Below are 15,456 nucleotides of genomic sequence, written 5' to 3' on the forward strand. Positions count from 1 at the left end.
AGCCTATTGTTCATTGGCTTTTTAATGAGTTCACAGACATGTCTGTTGATTCAGTTGGTCATGTAGCATTTTGGGACTCAGGGAAAGACTCTACCTTTTGTAAACTCAGGGAGTGATAAGAGTCGCAACATTTTACCCAAATTCTCAGATGATTTATAGAGTTTTCTCAAGGGTTCACAGTTCTAATATTCAACCCAGACTTTCTGTTCTGCCCCCCACATTCCTGACCCCACTGATACAATTAGGATGAGAGACAGAAACTGCTGTAAAGCACAGACAAGCCACCTGCTGTCTGCCATCTCCCCTCCTTCTCTACCCCCTGCCCACGGCTGTACTGATCACACTGGCCTGGATTCTAGCCTAACCCCTTCTCCAGTACCTCTCCTCCCTGGATCACCCTCAGGTAGCTCACAAAATGGAGTCCCTCCTATGGAGGGGGTGTTCAATGTCAAACTCCCTCCCACCCCCGGCTGTTTTATCGTGTCCTGCCCCTATGTTGGGTCCTACCCCTGCGTCAGGTACCACCCCTGCATTGGGATCCAGCGCTTCCTTGCCTACTCCCGCTGCCCTACCTCCTCCAACTCAGCCCCTTGCAGATCCCACACTGTCGGAGCCGGAAGTGTGAGGGGCGGTACCCGGAAGGCCGCCATCTTGGCTACCAGAGGCCCACACCACCGGGCCTGGCCAGTCACCCCAAGGCCCCGCTCCTCTGCCAGAGACCAAGTTCCCTCTTCTGGAGAGGAGAGGGAAGGTTCATCGCACCTGGAGGATGAGCCTGAGGATTCTTGGCAGAGGATGGAGAAGCTCGCGGCTAAAGAGGGGGACTGGGAATTGGTAGCTAAAATACAAGCAGCACCGCTGCAGTACCAGAGGGCGGCTAACCCCTGATGGGAAGCTGTCACACAAGGGAGATGAAAGACCTTTATAAAGCTGCGAAACACCATGGGAGGGGCTTGCCCTATATTAATCATTTGTTAAATGCCATCTTTATGCACATGTTATGGTACCTCACAATCTGCACCATTTTGTGCGCATCCTACTTTCTCCCACTGAAATTATTCTGTGGGAAGGAATGGGGAAAAAACTAATACAACAGCTATTAAAAGACTATGCTAGAGAAGACAGGCAGGCACGCCTAACACTAGACCATCTAGGGAGGAAGATTTCACTAAGTCTCATTCAATTGACCTTCCCTGAGCTCTGATGAAGAGAATAAAGTGTGGAAAAGACAGTTCTCATGCAGACACCCAATGGAGAATCACCTACTCTAGATTTCACAGACATTCTCCAGGGACCTGGGCAATCCTTTCAAAAATTTATTGACCACCTTCCACAAGCAATAGAGAAACAAATTGAACATCCAAAAGCCAGGAAGGTACTGCCTCCTAAACTTGCTGAAACAAATGCTAACAACACCTGTAAAGACATTTTACCTTCTCTACCCCTTAGCCCAAAGCCTACCATTGCACAAATGGTCAAGGTATGCACACGTACAGCATCCTTACACCGTGATGCCACCTAGCTATGGCGACCAATCAGGGTGTGGTAGAGGTGCTAGTAGCCTCCCTGGTTATTCCCTGACATACACATGAAAAAGGACCTGGCTTTAAGTGTAGGGAGATGGGACATTTTCAACAGAATTTGAAAAATGCAGACAATTACCGGGGACCTTCTATGTGTCACAGCCACTGCCCTCACTGCCCCCCTCATCCACATGCTTTCCAACACCAGCAAAACCGGTGGCCTGCGGGAAACCCCACACAGACACAGAAAGGCCCCAGGCAAAGACACCAAATGCGAGGCCATTGCGCCCCACGCTACCAAACATCGTGGAGAACCAGCACAGCGACCTTCTCAGATCCAGCGGGACAGCTCGATCGCTGCAGAAAACTCGACAGAAGACAGCTCTGCCCTGGAACCTAAAGGCAGCTGGTAAGCGCCTTTTCAATTCCAATCCACGCTATTTATGTTCACCATATTCCCACAGGCAAATACAGGCCTCAAGGACAGCCCAAAGACATTTTGATTTAAACCATAACCGGGAAAGGGATGCAGACACTCACTCTATTACCTGAGGTACTCACCTTGACCTCTTTGGAGGAGATAACTGTCCAGACTCTATGCTTAGTCCCTTTTCATTGCAAAAGGAACAGTTATAGCCAGAGCCTACCTCCTACTTGACACGATCACCACACCAGCTGATCCCATGTTGATGTGGGCACAGACAACAGGCAGAAATAGACCCATTCCAAAGTGTGCTTTGTCATGTAAAGGGAGAAAGAGATGTCTTTCAGGACTATTAGATACAAGAGCTGATGACACCATAATTTCCTGCTCTGTTTGGCTGAAAACCGGCCCCTGGTTCCAGCTGCTGGGGTAATTATTAGCTACCAGGGGAGCCACTACCAGCTTCTGGAGTCACAGTATCAGCTGCATGGAAGGTCCTGAGGGCACAGTTCCTACAGTAAGATCATTCGTCGCCCGGGCACCAATAACAATTTGAGGAAAAGACCTGTTGTCCCAAAGCGGGACAAGGCTAGAGATCCTATCAACACCTCAGGATTTCTAGACGGGGCCACAGAGCAGCGCGCCACACTTCAGTCAACCTGGAAGACCAACGACCCCATATGGGTGGATCAGTGGCCCCTCCCAGGCAGAAAGTTAAAGGCCCTGCAGTCCCACGTGCAGGAGCAGCTGCCTGTGGGCCACACTGTACCATCTACTAGCCCCTGCAATGTGCCTGTCATTACCATATGAAAGCCTGGCAAAGACAAGAGGTGGCTGCTGCAGGACCTCAAGAAAATCAACGAGGTCACTGAGGACATGGGTGCCCTCCAGTCCAGCCTGCCCTCAGCCTCCATGTTACCTCGAGTTTGCCGATGGTGCACCATGCCGTAGTTATGGGTAGCATCTTTTGGAGTCCCTCTATTTTTCGGATACCTTGTTCGACATTTAGGCTGTGATTGGTGGAGCCTGAGCACAGGAAGAGCATTGCTTTGAAGATTGCACAGGTTGAGATGTAAAGGAAGGCTAGTTCAGGGAGGTTTAGTCCAATTGTAATTTTATTTCACAGTTATTGGCAGAGAGTTGTTATAGATCTTAGTGACTACTTTTTTGATGCCCCCACCATTCCAAATGACATCCCCTGGTTTGCCTTTTCCGCCCCTAAACCACCAAACACCTTTACAGAGGTACCAGTGGACTGCATTGCCTCAAACAAAGAAGAGTAGCTCAACTATTTGGCAATGGCTTTGATCCCAAAATCTCTCGCCCAGATGGAAAAGACATCCTAATGCTATCGTTTTTCATTACATGGACAATACAGTCATTTGTGCAGATGCTCAAATCATTTTGGACGTTGCGGTACAAGATGTCATCACTGTGGTACAGCAGAAGGGTTTTGAGATTGCAGCAGATAAAGTTCAAAAAACAGACCCCTGGAAGTTCCTTGGCCTAAAAAGCACAGAGAGAACCATCACACCCCAAACACTGTACATCAAGGACAACCCAAAAACTCTGCAAGAACTCCAAATGCTCTGTGGAACAATCAGTTGGGTACGTTCACTCCTGGCAATCACCACAGAAGATCTCATGCCACTGTTCCTGCTCCTTAAAGGCAGAGAAGGACTTGATTCCCGTGATCACTGAAACCAGAGGCAGAAGCAGCTGCACAAAAGGTCTTCTGGGTGATTCAAACTAAACAGGCACACAGATACCACCCTAATTTTCCTTTCTCCCTGGCAATCCTTGGTGTAAGTCCAAAATTCCATACATTATTGTTTCAGTGGGACTATACTATCTCAGATCCTGATAATAATTGAATGCGTTTTCAGAGCACACCAACCTACTAAAACAATAACAACCCAACAGAAAGTTATTGCAGAACTAGTGCAGGAAACCTAGAGAGCGTCTGTGCTCCCTTGCAGGAATACACCTTGTGAATATTTACTTACTTCGCACTCAAGAGCACCTCAATTGCCTACTTCGAACATCTGAACCACTGCAATACACCTTAGATCATTTTTACACATATTAGGATCAGCCATCAATTCTATCATCAAAATATTCCTGTGCTGCTCAGGATGTTCAAAATTACCCCACACCCGGCAAGATCCATTGTAGCCACCTGCCCAAATTGTCAGGAACATGGCCTTGCTTCTGTCACAGCAGGAGTCAGTCCAAGAGGACTAGAGAGTCTCCACATCTGGCAACCAGACATCACACAATAAGCTCCTTTGGACAGACTAAAATACATCCACGTCTCAATCGATGCCTTTACCAGTACGTTTTTTGGCTCTGTCCATGCTGCAGAAAAATCAGAAGATGCTATAAAACATTACTTTTTCGTTTGTTCCACCTTAGCAATTCCACAGGAAATTTAAACTGATAATGCTCTTGCTTATACCTTGCACTGATTCAAACAAGGGGCTTTCTGACCACTGGGGTATAAAACATGTCACAGGCATACCACACTCCACCACAGGACAGTCCATAGCTGAGAGGGCCAACTGAGCCATCGAAAGGATCTTTGATCAACTGAGAGGGGTAATCCAGATATTATCTTCCATTGAGACACTGGCCAAGGCCTTTTATGTACTCAACTTTTTGAACAACTCGTTTAGGGAGACAACTCCCCCAGTCATCATGCAGTTTACTAATTCAACTGCAGCCCAATTAAAAGACCAGCCACCTGTGTCAATCAAAGAACCTGAATCTAAGCAATTTATGGACACCTACCCATTAATTACTTGGGGAAGAGAAGATGCCCTTGTCTCTACAGCAACACTCCTAAGATCGATCCCAGCAAAATACATAAAAACTCTTTCTGGGAACGGTGAGGCAAACACCAGAGCCACCATCAGAAGAACAGAATGGAAGCCTAAGAGAGACAGCAGCAGCCTGGGAAAGAAGAAAAAGAAGGACAGAAGAAGATCTCCTAAGCAGCGTTGACCACACACACCAAGACCAAGAGAGCTCAGACACCACTAACCAGGATATATGAAGTAACATTTGTAAAAGCTATATTTTAGCATTGATATAAGATTCTTCTAATAAGCTGTTTTCACACCCTTGGCTTATGGAACAGAAAGTTTAGTGGGACCTGAACTTATGTTTCATCTTCTACTCACTTTATCTGTTTACTTTTAGCCCAAACAAGCCTCCAGATACTAAATGAGCCCAAGTCAGACAATGCTGCTGTTGGTTGCTGCTGACATAGAGAACTGGATGCTCCTCATTGAGCCGCATGCCTTCAGCTGGCTGCTTCCACAGACAAGCCACAATTTCTTGTCCACGGCCATGGCTGTCAGACACTACAAGGCATGTGTTTTTTCAACCTGCTGTCACATAGGGAGTCAGTATATCAGGGCATCCAGCTGCTAAAAATCAAGGAAAGAAGATGCAGATGGAGGGCAACTACAACTGGTTCACTGGACTTTTCAAACACTGGGGGATAAAAGGCTGACTTTCTTGTTTAGTTAAGACTGTTTTGTGGACTTTGTTTATCGTATTCATTGTGTTGGTTATTTTATCCATTATGCTAAATGCCTGCAAAACTCTATGGCTGAAGCCTTCTTTATAGACAACAAAATGGGAAGTTCTGGGGGCCGAGGGGCCGACCGTTGGAGCTGTAATACCTCAGGGCAAAGTGACCAAGGTAAAAGAGAGACATCGCTCTGAATGCAATGGTCTCGCCCATGGGCATTTGCAGGCTCCTGGTGATGCAGCACGTTTTGTTGGTATCACCCAGTTAAACTGCAGTATTTTTCTTATATGTACTGACTCGAGAATGTTCTCCCCTCTCTTGTACCATTTTGGACCTGGCTTACTGCAATGCTACCCCGATTTCTCTCCGTCATTTTCCCGCTGTGTGCACAGCCCCATTTTGTCTCCCTTCCTGGACCCTCTTCATTGCAATCCACTGAAGTGTTTGCAGATCCCCACAAAGATCCCTCTCTCACCTCGTTCACCAGCAGTTTAAGCAAGCATGCTCCCAGCTCTGGGAGTGCAGGTCACTCAAAGAGGCTGGCTGTGGACAGGCTGAAACACAGGAACTGAGTGCAACAGGGAGCCTGGCCTCTAATAAAAGGCATGAAACCCACAGCACACCCAACGCAAAACCTTGCATGTCTCTTCTTTATCCTCCTTCTCTCAGTCCTCATGCCACTTTCCCCACTTTGTCTGACTGGGTACTTGGCTTCTCTCTCTCCTCTCTGCAGGTTCAGCTACACGTGTGACCCTGCAGGAACAGCCTGACCCAGGGAAGTGGGAGAGCACTCTTGGTCAGGAACTGTAGTGACAGGACGCAGAGGAATGCGATCAAACTGCAAGAGGGGGAAGAGATTTGATGATGGGAAGAAGTTCTTTACTCTCAGGGGGCTTATCCCTGACACAGGGACCTGTGCAGAGAGGCTGTGGATGCCCCATCCCCAGCAACATCCAAGGAGAGGTGGGAAAGGGGCCGCAGCAACCTGCTCTGCTGGGAGCTTGCTCACCTTGGAACCACATCACTTTAAGGGTCCCTTCCAAGCCAAACCATTCAAGGATTGGATCATTCTGCCATCCCCATCTCCCACTGCACAGCACCCCTGAATCTTCAGTGACATCACAGCTCCCAGAGAGTTCCAGGTGGAACGTCCAGGACCTGGAAACGAGCACAGCAGACACTGCAACGGCTGCCAAGGGTCAGTTGCTGCTCACCCTGCGCTCTGACCCTCAGTGCTGAGCTGCTGCTGCTGCCTGGGCTTTTCCTGACGCCTGCTCTGGAGCGCCAATCCCAGCAGGATGTGCTCTGCTGTGCCCGTGGAGGTACAGTGCCATGCCAGGCAGGGGGCACCCGGCTTGGGCTGGCTGCAGCCATGTGGGAATGGATGGTGCGGGACAGAAAGCCCACTGGGAGGTGGTGCTTCTCCTTGCAGACTGAGAGAGACACTGTGGAGGCGATGGATGTGGACCAGGGGCTGGAAGAGGATGACATGATGGAGGTGGACTCCTCCTCTACTTCCATGTCCTCCACTGTTGAGGACATGGAAGTAGAGGTGGAGGACAACACTGAAGAAATGGAAGTGGATGAGGAAGATGGCACGGAAGAGATGCAAGTTGATGAGGAGGATGAGGAGGAGCCCATGGTCCTTGGATGAAGATGGTGCCCCACAGGTAAGACAGGCAGATGCTTCCCACGCCCTGCCCACACACACACTGGGTCCCCTGACGCCAGCCCTGCCAGCCCCGGCCCAGCCCCTGGGGCCCAGCTGCCAGCCCTGCTGGGCCCAGTGCTGCCAACTGACTCCAGCTCTGCTCCTTCCTTTCTTCCAGGACTCATTCACATCATGGCACTGATGCCATGCCGTTGTAAATACGTTTTAAAGATTAGAAGTTTCCTGTGAATACGTTCACTATGTTCGAAGTTTCCTGTAAATACGTTTTGAAGATTGTTGGCCCATCGGATCCCATGTAAATATGTTCTGTATATTACTGTTGATGTTGTTATAACGCTTGTTATAAAGAAACATGTTCTGTAAATCTTATATTTGCCGATCTTCGGCACATAAATACTGTTTCTTTTAAAAACCTGACTTCTCTTGGCCATTCCTTGGGGCACAGGCAGCCTTTGCACACTTGTGGGTTCCACTTGTTCCGCATTCCCGGGGCTGGAGCTCCCTGGCACGGCCACCCCGGGGCTGGGGGTGCCTGTGCACAGGGGCTCCCACTGACACCACTCCTGGCCCTGGGCACTGCTGCTCTTCCTGGCCTGGGGCACAGCGCTGTCCCCAAGAGCTCAGCTCTCACCAGCTCTCACACAGGGGGCTCTCACAGCACTGGCCCCTGCAGCCATGCCACCAAAGCAGCCAGCAAACCTTCAGCAACCCTTCCTGCTGCAGACACAGGCACTCCTGGGCCCAGAGCCGCCAGCAGGCCACAGCCATGCAAAATCCACCTGCACACTCTCAAGGCCACCAGAGCTTTGGCAACTGGGCCAGCTACATCTGGGCTGCTGCAGGGGCTGATCTTTAAGCCTTGGTGCCTCCAAAGGCCCTGGGCTCTGCTTTCCAGCCTGCTCTACACGGCCCTGAGCCCGTATTGTTCCAGAGACAAAAGCCAAGTCAGGGCATCCTCACCCTGCCCGCATTCCTGCTGCTGCCAGCGGCCACCGGGCCCTGGGCCCGACTCGGGTGACAGCTGCAGGGACAGGGCAGCCTGTGCTGGGCAGGGGGCACGGGGCTGTGGGCCCTGGGGCTGCTGCTGGGGACCATGGTCCCAGAGGGCCCCGAGCTCAGCCCCTGCCCGGCCAGCTGCCCCCATGGCCCCACACTCCCTGAGCATCCCCATCACACCTGCCAGGGGGAAATCCCACGGGCTTCAGGAAAGAAATTCCCCATAGTGACTAAACCAAGGGGTCCAAGGGGAAAGTCAGCACCAGCTGATGTTTACAGCACCTTGACACAGGTGGCTGCAGGGCAGGTGAGATCTCCAGGGCCTCTGGCAGTGCCTGCTCTGCACGTGAGCCTGTGCGGCTGCTCCCAGTGGGACACAGCTCAGGCCAGCCCTCAGCCCCTCACAGTTGATACCAAGGAGCAGGCTCAGAAAGCAGTTTCAGATCACTTCCTGTAGATATTTCAAAGGTCTAAATGTCATTCAAAAACCCAAACTCTAGATTTATTTTTGGTGTTGTGGCATGAGAAGCCATGAAGGTGCCTCTGAATGTGCACTCAGGGCACTTCCACTGCCATCCCAAAGGGATCACAAAGGACAGGCCTCAGCTTTCAGCACTGCTGAGCTCCTCACCCTGCAATGAAGTCTGAGGCAGAGGCAATGTTTTGCAGGCCGGGGGGCCTATCACTGGAATAGTAATACCTCATGACAATCATATAGATTTAAAGTAAGGTGAATAACCCCTCTGAATGCAATGATCTTGCTCAATGTCTTTTGCGGGATCGTGCAGATTCAGCACATTTCTTGGTATCATGAACTTCCTTCTATCCTTATATATACTCCCCTAGGATGTTCTCCCCTCCCTTAACCTCTATTAGTCCTGAATTACTGCATACAAGGTCCTTTTCCCCACCCTGAAAATCCTTGTGTGCCCACCCCCACTTTGTCTCCCTCCCTGGACCCGCTCCAGAGCATTCCACAGTATTTGCTGTTCCACACATAGATCCCTCTCTTGCCTCATCCATCATGCATTCCAGCAAGTCTGCTCCTAGCTCTGGGACGGCACATCTCTCACAGTGTCTGGCTGTGGACATGCCACAAGGGGTGCCGAAACAGGGACCTTCTTTGAGAATTCCTGAGAGCCACTCCAGTGAGGATTCGGCTCTTCCACCGTCACGGGACAGAAGACGCCTCGGGTCAGCCACCGCCCTGGAGTGGGACCTGAGTTTTATCAGGGTTTGCTGAAGGCAGCATCAGCACCCTCCAGCAGCAACAGGGATAGCTCAGCTGCTGAAGCCCAGGGGACATTTTGAACCCTCGGCATCCAGAGCCACCAGAGCAGTGAGTTGGAGGACAGCCGCCTGCAGTGTAGGATCCTTGGGAGATATTTCAGTCCTGTGGGTGGGCCACCCTTTACATCATGGGCAGCTGTGGGTAACAAATTATCCAATCCTTAGAGGGATACATATCTTCCAGTTAGGGAGGCTCTCCTTTCAGAGTGGAAGACTTTTACTAAAGGAAGTTGGAAGCCTATTGTTCATTGGCATTTTAATGAGTTCACAGACATGTCTGTTGATTCAGTTCGTCATGTAGCATTTTGGGACTCAGGGAAAGACTCTACCTTTTGTAAACTCAGGGAGTGATAAGAGTCGCAACATTTTACCCAAATTCTCAGATGATTTATAGAGTTTTCTCAAGGGTTCACAGTTCTAATATTCAACCCAGACTTTCTGTTCTGCCCCCCACATTCCTGACCCCACTGATACAATTAGGATGAGAGACAGAAACTGCTGTAAAGCACAGACAAGCCACCTTCTGTCTGCCATCTCCCCTCCTTCTCTACCCCCTGCCCACGTCTGTACTGATCACACTGGCCTGGATTCTAGTCTAACCCCTTCTCCAGTACCTCTCCTCCCTGGATCACCCTCAGGTAGCTCACAAAATGTAGTCCCTCCTCTGGAGGGGGTGTTCAATGTCAAACTCCCTCCCACCCCCGGCTGTTTTATCGTGTCCTGCCCCTATGTTGGGTCCTACCCCTGCGTCAGGTACCACCCCTGCATTGGGATCCAGCGCTTCCTTGCCTACTCCCGCTGCCCTACCTCCTCCAACTCAGCCCCTTGCGGATCCCACACTGTCGGAGCCGGAGGTGTGAGGGGCGGTACCCGGAAGGCCGCCATCTTGGCTACCAGAGGCCCACACCACCGGGCCTGGCCAGTCACCCCAAGGCCCCGCTCCTCTGCCAGAGACCAAGTTCCCTCTTCTGGAGAGGAGAGGGAAGGTTCATCGCACCTGGAGGATGAGCCTGAGGATTCTTGGCAGAGGATGGAGAAGCTCGCGGCTGAAGAGGGGGACTGGGAATTGGTAGCTAAAATACAAGCAGCACCGGTGCAGTACCAGAGGGCGGCTAACCCCTGATGGGAAGCTGTCACACAAGGGAGATGAAAGACCTTTATAAAGCTGCGAAACACCATGGGATGGGCTTGCCCTATATTAATCATTTGTTAAATGCCATCTTTATGCACATGTTATGGTACCTCACAATCTGCACCATTTTATGCGCATCCTACTTTCTCCCACTGAAATTATTCTGTGGGAAGGAATGGGGAAAAAACTAATACAACAGCTATTAAAAGACTATGCTAGAGAAGACAGGCAGGCACGCCTAACACTAGAACATCTAGGGAGGAAGATTTCACTAAGTCTCATTCAATTGACCTTCCCTGAGCTCTGATGAAGAGAATAAAGTGTGGAAAAGACAGTTCTCATGCAGACACCCAATGGAGAATCACCTACTCTAGATTTCACAGACATTCTCCAGGGACCTGGGCAATCCTTTCAAAAATTTATTGACCACCTTCCACAAGCAATAGAGAAACAAGTTGAACATCCAAAAGCCAGGAAGGTACTGCCTCCTAAACTTGCTGAAACAAATGCTAACAACACCTGTAAAGACATTTTACCTTCTCTACCCCTTAGCCCAAAGCCTACCATTGCACAAATGGTCAAGGTATGCACACTTACAGCATCCTTACACCGTGATGCCACCTAGCTATGGCGACCAATCAGGGTGTGGTAGAGGTGCTAGTAGCCTCCCTGGTTATTCCCTGACATACACATGAAAAAGGACCTGGCTTTAAGTGTAGGGAGATGGGACATTTTCAACAGAATTTGAAAAATGCAGACAATTACCGGGGACCTTCTATGTGTCACAGCCACTGCCCTCACTGCCACCCTCATCCACATGCTTTCCAACACCAGCAAAACCGGTGGCCTTCAGGAAACCCCACACAGACACAGAAAGGCCCTTCGCGATGACACCAAATGCGAGGCCATTGCGCCCCACGCTACCAAACATCGTGGAGAACCAGCACAGTGACCTTCTCAGATCCAGCGGGACAGCTCGATCGCTGCAGAAAACTCGACAGAAGACAGCTCTGCCCTGGAACCTAAAGGCAGCTGGTAAGCGCCTTTTCAATTCCAATCCACGCTATTTATGTTCACCATATTCCCACAGGCAAATACAGGCCTGAAGGACGGCCCAAAGACATTTTGATTTAAACCATAACTGGGAAAGGGATGCAGACACTCACTCTACTACCTGAGGTACTCACCTTGACCTCTTTGGAGGAGATAACTGTCCAGGCTCTATGCTTAGTCCCTTTTCATTGCAAAAGGAACAGTTATAGCCAGAGCTTTCCTCCTACTTGACACGATCACCACACCAGCTGATCCCGTGTTGATGTGGGCACAGACAACAGGCAGAAATAGACCCATTCCAAAGTGTGCTTTGTCATGTAAAGGGAGAAAAAGATGTCTTTCAGGACTATTAGATACAAGAGCTGATGACACCATAATTTCCTGCTCTGTTTGGCTAAAAACTGGCCCCTGGTTCCAGCTGCTGGGGTAATTGTTAGCTACCAGGGGAGCCACTACCAGCTTCTGGAGTCACAGTATCAGCTGCATGGAAGGTCCTGAGGGCACAGTTGCTACAGTAAGATCATTCGTCGCCCGGGCACCAATAACAATTTGAGGAAAAGACCTGTTGTCCCAAAGCGGGACAAGGCTAGAGATCCTATCAACACCTCAGGATTTCTAGACGGGGCCACAGAGCAGCGCGCCACACTTCAGTCAACCTGGAAGACCAACGACCCCATATGGGTGGATCAGTGGCCCCTCCCAGGCAGAAAGTTAAAGGCCCTGCAGTCCCACGTGCAGGAGCAGCTGCCTGTGGGCCACATTGTACCATCTACTAGCCCCTGCAATGTGCCTGTCATTACCATATGAAAGCCTGGCAAAGACAAGAGGTGGCTGCTGCAGGACCTCAGGAAAATCAACGAGGTCATTGAGGACATGGGTGCCCTCCAGTCCAGCCTGCCCTCAGCCTCCATGTTACCTCGAGATTGCCGATGGTGCACCATGCCGTAGTTGTGGGTAGCATCTTTTGGAGTCCTCCTATTTTTCGGATACCTTGTTCGACATTTAGGCTGTGATTGGTGGAGCCTGAGCACAGGAAGAGCATTGCTTTGAAGATCGCAGGGGTTAAGATGGGAAGGAAGGCTAGTTCAGGGCGGTTTAGTCCAATTGTAATTTTATTTCACAGTTATTGGCAGAGGGTTGTTATAGATCTTAATGACTACATTTTGATGCCCCCACCATTCCAAATGACATCCTTTGGTTTGCCTTGTCCGCCCCTAACCTACCAAACACCTTTACAGAGGTACCAGTGGACTGCATTGCCTCAAACAAAGAAGAGTAGCTCAACTATTTGGCAATGGCTTTGATCCCAAAATCTCTCGCCCAGATGGAAAAGACATCCTAATGCTATCGTTTTTCATTACATGGATGATACAGTAATTTGTGCAGATGTTCAAATCATTTTGGACGTTGCACGACAAGATGTCATCACTGTGGTACATCAGAAGGGTTTTGAGATTGCAGCAGATAAAGTTCAAAAGACAGACCCTTGCAAGTTCCTCGACCTAAAAAGCACAGAGAGAACCATCACACCCCAAACACTGTACATCAAGGACAACCCAAAAACTCTGCAAGAACCCCAAATGCTCTGTGGAACAATCAGTTGGGTACGTTCACTCCTGGCAATCACCACAGAAAATCTCATGCCACTGTTCCTGCTCCTTAAAGGCAGAGAAGGACTTGATTCCCGTGATCACTGACACCAGAGGCAGAAGCAGCTGTACAAAAGGTCTCCTGGATGATTCAAACTAAACAGGCACACAGATACCACCCTAATTTTCCTTTCTCCCTGGCAAACCTTGGTGTACGTCCAAAATTCCATACATTATTTTTTCAGTGGGACTATACTATCTCAGGTGCCCTGATAATAATTGAATGCGTTTTCAGAGCACACCAACCTACTAAAACAATAACAACCCAACAGAAAGTTATTGCAGAACTAGTGCAGGAAACCTAGAGAGCGTCTGTGCTCCCTTGCAGGAATACACCTTGTGAATATTTACTTCGCACTCAAGAGCACCTCAATTGCCTACTTCAAACATCTGAACCACTGCAATACACCTTAGATCATTTTTACACATATTAGGATCAGCCATCAATTCTACCACCAAAATATTCCTGTGCTGCTCAGGATGTTCAAAATTACCCCACACCCGGCAAGATCCATTGTAGCCACCTGCCCAAATTGTCAGGAACATGGCCTTGCTTCTGTCACAGCAGGAGTCAGTCCAAGAGGACTAGAGAGTCTCCACATCTGGCAATCAGACATCACACACTAAACTCCTTTGGACAGACTAAAATACATCCACGTCTCAATCGACGCTTTTACCAGTGTGATTTTTGGCTCTGTCCATGCTGCAGAAAAATCAGAAGATGCTATAAAACATTACTTTTTCGTTTTTTCCACCTTAGCACTTCCACAGGAAATTTACACTGATAATGCACTTGCTTATACCTTGCACTGATTCAAACAAGGGGCTTTCTGACCACTGGGGTATAAAACATGTCACAGGCATACCACACTCCGCCACAGGACAGTCCATAGCTGAGAGGGCCAACTGAGCCATCAGAAGGATCCTTGATCAACTGAGAGGGGTAGTCAAGATATTATCTCCCATTGAGACACTGGCCAAGGCCTTTTATGTACTCAACTTTTTGAACAACTCATTTAGGGAGACAACTCCCCCAGTCATCAGGCATTTTATTAATTCAGCTGCAGCCCAATTAAAAAAACAGCCACCTTTGTTGACCAAAGACCCTGAATCTAAACAAATTATCGGCACCTTCCCATTGATTACTTGGGGAAGAGAAGATGCCCTTGTCTCTACAGCAACACTCCTAAGATGAATCCCAGAAAAATACATAAAAACTCTTTCTGGAAATGGTGAGGCAAACACCAGAGCCACCATCAGAAGAACAGAATCAAAGACTAAGAGAGACAGTAGCAGCCTAGAAAAGAAGAAGGGGAAGGACAGAAGAAGATCTCCTAAGCAGCATTGACCACACACACCAAGACCAAGATGGCTCAGACACCACTAAGCAGGATATATGAATTTACACTTGTAAAAATTATATTTTAGCATTGATACATGATTCTTCTAATAAGCTGTGTTCACACCCTTGGCTTACAGAAGAGAAAGTTTAGTGGGAACAAAACTTAACTTTCATCTTCTAATCTCTTTATCTGTTTACTTTTAGGACACCCAAGCCTCCAGATAATAAATCAGACTAAGTCCGAGGGTGCTGCCGTTTGTAGCCGCTGCAGCAGGAATCTGGATGCTCCTCACTGAGCCGCATGCCTTCAGCTGGGCACTTCCACAGACAAGCCACAATGTCTTGTCCATGGCCATGCCTATCAGACATTTGAAGGCATGTGTTTTTTCTACCCGTTGTCACATAGGGAGTCAGTATATCAGGGCATCCAGCTGCTAAAAGATCAAGGAAACAAGATCCAGATGGAAGGCAACTACGACTGGTTCACTACACTTTGCAAACACAGGGCTTTGCGAGGCTGGCTTTCATCTTTAGTTAAGACTGTTGTGTGGGCTTTGTTTTTTGTATTCATTGTGTTTTTTATTTTATCCTTTTTTGCTAAATACCTCCAAAAGTCTATGGCAGAAGCTTTCTTTCTAGATAACAAAAAGGGGGAGATGTGAGGGCCTAGGGGCCTACCACTGGAACTGTAATACCTCAGGGCAAAGTGACCAAGGTAAAAAAAAGTCACCGCTCTGAATGCAATGATGTTGCCCATGCGCATTTGAAGGCTCATGGTGATGCAGCACGTTTTTCTGGCCTCAGCCAGTTCAACGGCTGCATTTTCCCTTCATGTAC

This window comes from Melospiza georgiana, chromosome 26 (assembly GCF_028018845.1).
Source record: "Melospiza georgiana isolate bMelGeo1 chromosome 26, bMelGeo1.pri, whole genome shotgun sequence".
Classification (NCBI taxonomy): Eukaryota; Metazoa; Chordata; class Aves; order Passeriformes; family Passerellidae; genus Melospiza; species Melospiza georgiana.